This window comes from Triticum urartu, chromosome 3A (assembly GCF_056163025.1).
Source record: "Triticum urartu cultivar PI428250 chromosome 3A, HENAU_Tu73, whole genome shotgun sequence".
NCBI classification, from domain to species: Eukaryota; Viridiplantae; Streptophyta; class Magnoliopsida; order Poales; family Poaceae; genus Triticum; species Triticum urartu.
The window spans coordinates 728,674,196-728,680,637 of record NC_141875.1 but is presented as its reverse complement, the minus strand read 5'-3'; the positions used below and the strand labels follow the sequence as shown (position 1 = coordinate 728,680,637).

Genomic DNA, 6,442 nt, shown 5'->3' with positions numbered 1-6,442 from the left:
ATTAGGGTAGGTAAACAAATTACTGTTGAGCAATTGACAGAATTGAGCATAGTTATGAGAATATCTAGGTATGATCATGTATATAGGCATCACGCCCGAGACAAGTAGACCGACTCCTGCCTGCATCTACTACTATTACTCCACACATTAACCGCTATCCAGCATGCATCTAGAGTATTAAGTTCAAAAGAATAGAGTAACGCTTTAAGTAAGATGACATGATGTAGAGGGATAAACTCATGCAATATGATATAAACCCCATCTTGTTATCCTCGATGGCAACAATACAATACGTGCCTTGCTGCCCCTACTGTCACTGGGAAAGGACACTGCAAGATTGAACCCAAAGCTAAGCACTTCTCCCATTGCAAGAAAGATCAATCTAGTAGGCCAAACCAAACTGATAATTCGAAGAGACTTGCAAAGATAACCAATCATACATAAAAGAATTCAGAGAAGATTCTAATATTGTTCATAGATAAACTTGATCATAAACCAACAATTCATCGGTCTCAACAAACACACCACAAAAGATGATTACATCGAATAGATCTCCACAAGAGAGGGGGAGAACATTGTATTGAGATCCAAAAAGAGAGAAGAAGCCATCTAGCTAATAACTATGGACCCGAAGGTCTAAGGTAAACTACTCACACATCATCGGAGAGGCTATCACTACAAGAAATCTATTAATACATGACGGACCTGATCCGTCACAAATCAATGGAAAACTGTCATGGGTACCCGTCCACGACGGACTTGCAATCCGTCATGTATATCGCGTCATAATTTGACCTCGCGCCTTACATGACGATACTTGTCCGTCATGGATCTGCCCGAGGCCCGCCAAGGCCCAATCCATTGTGACGGAACAAACCGTCATCGATTAGCGCCACGTAGGATTTTTGAGTGTCCAATTCAAATGACATGGCCGCCTACGTGGACACTACATTCCGTCACAGAATTCGTCATGGTCTAGCACATTAACCTATTTCTTTCGGTCCAATTTTTATTTGATACATTTTTAGCATAATGCGTGGCCCAATAACAAGTATTTGCAAAGTGTATAACATTACACGGTTCAACCAATATGCAGCCATCTGTATATATTTACAATGTAGCAGTTTACAAAATCCTCTACAAAATGATAACTTACAATATAGATTGAATAAAAAATCACACATCACAATTAGGAACGAGTACAGTTCATTTTACATCAGCAAAACATACAAACTATCGAGGTCGATATTTAGGTTCTTGCTATCAGCCCTCCTGATGGCAACCATCATGTCATGGCTAACTGTGATGGGCAGCATCAAGTAGCCAGCTTCCCAATCTTACCTGCATATTTACAAGAATCTTAGATTTTTTTAACAGAGATGAATAGATAGTAGAAATAATATAATTGCAACAAATATAAAAATGAATTAAATGTCCAAAATTCTTAAATCTTACAGTGCCTAGAAATGAGATTAACATCCACTATAAAACCAGAGTAAACATGAAGTTTCTTAAAATTATTCCAAAGAAAAGTGTGTCAAATGTAAGTCAAATGGCAAAGTAACAAAACACACAGCACAAAACTGATTACTATAGCAGCAGTAGTTGAGGCCATATAAACCTGTCAACGAAATTTGGTATAATCATTTCATACCGTAAGTAACCCCTACTAATGATGCCCGGACTCAAGATATTCCATTTCATATGCTCATTATTGTTCGAACAAATGAAAATGAACTATTTTATCTTACAGCCAATGCACCAACACTCACTGAAGGATAAAAGCTACAAAGACCATATACCTAGGTTTATAACATTACCAAATGTTGGGCACCATATGTAATTAGGAGGACAAATCTTCAAGCACTACACGTATCTAACTCTACACCAGTTTCTATTATAAACAAATAAAACAGAGTAAAGGGCGGCAGAAAGTTTATGTTTACAACTGTTCTGGATGGAGGCATTTAGTACGTAACATCCTGAACATGGTGGCATGTACTGGGAACAAGAAATTCATCATTGTGATATATATTAAATTGAGCAAAGATCAGGAGCTACTTGTACGCATCAATTATATAAGCTGATAAAGTAAAAGGACACCAGCTACTTCTAGTTACGCATATAAAAAATAATACCAACGATTGTATAAGAAGCTTGGCATAAATCCAGGAACAATCGAGAGTGACTTGTACCAGATTTTGATGTTAACAATAACCGAGAAATCAAGGGGCTGTTTGGTTTGTGCCTGAACATGCCCTGCCAAAATTTTGGCTTAGCCAAAGCGAGGGCACGAGAATTTTTTTGGTGTGGTAGTGTTGTTTGGATTATAGCCGTACCATCTACCAATTTTTGGGCAAAATGGTTGGATCGCTGTTTGGTTTCTAGCCAATTAACTTGCCACATATCTGTATCTGATGTGTCTTTTCTTTTTCTTTAGCAAACGAGCATTTTAGGTCCTAACTTGAAATGTTTATATAACGAGCCAATAAATCATGATGACCAAACAGAAAGGGGCAGAAAAAAGGTTCAACGAAGCAGCATGCATGCATGTTTGCCGAGTGAAACACACACGTACTAGCCGGCTGGATCGATACGATCCATGGAGGCGTAAGCATACAGGCTAGCTAATTAATTTTCTGGCTCATGTAACAGCCAAGCATAGTACGTGGGGATGCTAGCAGTAAGGCCAGCTTTGGCTCAAAACAAAACAAACCCCAGAATACATAGTCGTCAGCTATTTTGGCTTCCCCTTTTTCTTCAAGTAGTGTTTTTCTTCCAAAGGGAAATGTCTTTCATAACAAAAGATACAAAAAAAAACACGTATATTTGCAGATAACAAATGTGATCAACCAAGAATTCCATGGCAACGAGCACCACCATCATCTCGGTACAATAGCATGAAAATTCATGTGGCATAAATTGGAAATCAATATGATGGCTATTTTCACCACATAACAGAGAAGCAATGTAATAGCAGGCCTAGTTAACAAACAATCTACTCTTGGTCAATGGATTCAGTGAGATAAATGAATTACTTTCCCCCCATAAACAAGAAAATTCCAAGGGATCAACAGGAACATCTTATTCTATACTACTTATAAAAGAACAAACATTATCTTCTCTAAGTGCACCCCACAAAACGTACACGGATACATTACCACCGCATGATTAGTCTCACTAAACTCAATCTAACGGCTAGCCTTAACCGAATCTGTTCTCTGTGTGCACTTAGCAATTTACATTGACTGACCGTACTCCACCGCGGAGGAAAATATGAAAGTCCATGCCTGGTCAATTAGGAAACTATAATCACGGACACATCCTATTAAGAAACTAATCACTGGCACATCTAATTATTAAGAAAGCAATCACAAACCCATCCTATTATTAGGAAAAAAAATACGCGCGCATCCTATTATTAGGAAAATAATTACGAGCCATCCTATTAGGAAATTAATCACAGACGCATCTAATTATTAGGAAACCAATCATGGCTGCATCCTATTAGATAACTAATCACGAACGCATCTAATTATTAGGAAACTAACCGCGAGCGCATCCTATCGTCTCCTATCAGGGAATCGTGATCGCGAGTCGCCAGCCGTCACCAGCCCACCACCCACGCGAGCCACAATGGGAGACACGCGAGGAGGAGTTGCGGCTTCCTCCGAACACACTTATACTGACTGCAACGACTTTGTCCACATCCTGGGCATGCTCTCCGGGAACCACCGACACCCGCGTCGACTTCAGCTCCATCCACAACACCCACGCTGACAACCACCCACCGCCAAGGTCCTTCAAGTGGGGGCAACGCTGAGTATCTTGGACCAGTATAAGCGGGCCAAAAAAATCTGCCCCCAGAGCTATTCATGTAGATTCGCCTGGTCGCCAACCATCATCGTCCCCAGGGCGGTGCAGGTCTCGGCCACTGTGTAGCAGGTGAAGCTAATCACGGCCCCATCTCACTCGCCCGAAGCCACCGCCGACTCCCTCAGCTCTGATGCGTGCTGCTCCGTTGGACACACTTGTCCGGTACTCGCGCGTGGACGACGTCGTCCAAAGCTAATCCCGGTGCGTGGAGGCCGCCGCCTCAAAGCTGGACGACTGACTCACCTGCGTCGACAATGCCGCCCAGCTGGTGAGAGGACATGGTCTCCGCGGCCGCTCGCAGGCCTGAATGACGGAGACGCTCGCCTTCACGCGAACGCACCACACACACGCATTAATCAAGCAAGTATCGAGTGTTACTTTTTTACTGTCATCGCTACCTCGCCGGTGGTGACACATCTAGAAGTACAGGAACTAGAGATGAGGCAGTCAGAAACAGAGGAGCGCTGGAGCACACACAGAGACGTTCGCCTTCTTTCTTTCTTTATTTTTTCACTGATTTTCGCGTACCCGCAACAGACATCCCTGTTTTTTTAAGTACTGACTACCGGTTATTACATGGCCAACTCACGACTACATAGTGAACTCACAGACAAATTAGTTGAACCAAGACCTTACTTGCAGTCATGAAATTACGTTTCACTGAAAAAACCCAGAAGTTTGCATAAGTTTTAATGAAAAAAAACTAAAGTTCGCATAAGTTTTATTAAAAAAACCTGAAGTTTGCATAACTGTATTTGTTTGTCTAGCTGATACATGGCAATTGTAATTTTACATGAGCATTTTCATACCGTCCTTATCTACAGTCGAGTTAACATGTTTTCCTGATAGAAAACTTGGACTACATACAAGAGAAGCAAAAACTGCATGTTGATTATGATGATGATGAATGTAGGATATTTTGTGATCATGGTAAATTTCATATCATTTAGTACATAAACAATATTCACAATTTTATTTTATTACCATCAATTGTGTTTGAGTTTCTTTCATATATATGTATTGACCCTCTTCTTTAAATTAGATGTGACGGATGCGGAATGAGCTCATACCACATGATCGCATACGAGCAATTCAAGAGGAATTGGCGGGATTCTTTCTTGACCATGTCATACATGAAGACGGAGAATGCCATGTGGAAGTTGAAATTGATTTTAGATGTTAGGGATTATAAGAGATGTTATATTGTATATATGTAGTAGTGTCGGATAGATATATACAAAAACTTGTTGTTCGATCAATCTCGGAGAAAGAGAGGTCACTTCTCTCTGTATATGTTCATGAAGATCTTGTGTAATTCTTGACTGGAATTTGTTGGCACTGAAACGGTTCCTTAGCTTGTCCTAAGTGACATTTTCATGTGTGACTATACTTGCATAAATGTGTGCATATGAAGAATCATGATGAATCTTCTAAATAATTTTGAATTTTATATATTGAGAAAAGTGGGTGGTCTTTTAATACATGAGACATGTTGATTAAGGAGAAATGATATTTCAAATTATTTGTACGAGTTGGAAATAAGAGATCGTGTACTTTATAGGGAAATTTCAAATTTATGAATAAATTGTCTTGTATTAAGTTTAGTATAATATATTAATCCAAATAGATGCGTATTGCGTGTGCACACTTATTAGTTCAAATAGACGTGCATTGCACGTGCACACTTACTAGTAAACTAGTAGTCTCTTAACTAACTAGCAGACCTCACAAATTTTACACTGCTAGACTCGCACAGTCAGAGAAGAAAAAATAAAATAGCCAGCAGTGCTAGTCTATCGTTGGCTGTAACATGCGGGTATCAGGAAAGGAAGTGACCACTTTTTCTGCATCAGGTTTAGTACAAGAAAATTTGAGAGCCCCTGAGGAACTATGCTAGAGCAGAGCAATCATCACTTGGAAAGAAAAGAAAAAACAGAGCGAGAGGGTCAACCTTCTTGTTCTGTGCACAATCATGGTGGGCGGCGCGGACGACCTCGCTGTCCAGCTCGCCCAGCTCGTCGGGCTCGAGCGTGGGATCCCAGTCGTCGCCGTCCATGGAACTGGAGAGGCGGAGAGCTCCTGTTCATCTGAATCGAAGCAAAAAAATTGATTGGGGATGAGAGAGAGAGAATGAAGGAATCAAGGAGAGATGAGACGAGGGGGAAAGTAGGGAGGGACCTTGTGCGGGGCATGGTCGTCGCCAGCGAGGTCGAGCTCGGGCCTCCCGTAGGTCACGGTCGTCGTCCTCTGCTAGTCCGTCGCTTGCTGCTCTGAATCTCCGGATGGCAAGGCAGCTTCACGGCCTGGGAGACGGAGGAGGGAAGCCCCTGTTAAGATCCATGGTTGGCCGCCGCTTCCATGGGGCCGCTGCAACCGCCGTCGCCATGGATCTCGGGCCGCCATCATCGATTGGAGGCGAGGAGGTGGAGGCGGAGGACGGGGATGAGGAGACGAGAGGTGTGGCGGCGGAGGACAGGGATGAGGAGAGGCAACGTGTGGCGGCGGCGGATGGAGAAAGAGACTGGGGACGGGGAAGTGTGTTAGGGTTAGATTTTATACGGGGAAA

General features: G+C 42.0%; 1 long non-coding RNA gene across 1 annotated transcript; it reads right to left on the bottom strand.

The window, feature by feature from the left end:
* Positions 1-1,072: 1,072 nt before the first annotated feature.
* On the bottom strand, positions 1,073-6,224 carry LOC147982292 (uncharacterized). Its single transcript, XR_015600025.1, has 2 exons — positions 5,828-6,224; positions 1,073-1,341 (listed from the first exon to the last, which is right to left on the bottom strand). It is a non-coding gene; the product is annotated as an uncharacterized LOC147982292 (long non-coding RNA).
* Positions 6,225-6,442: the final 218 nt, after the last annotated feature.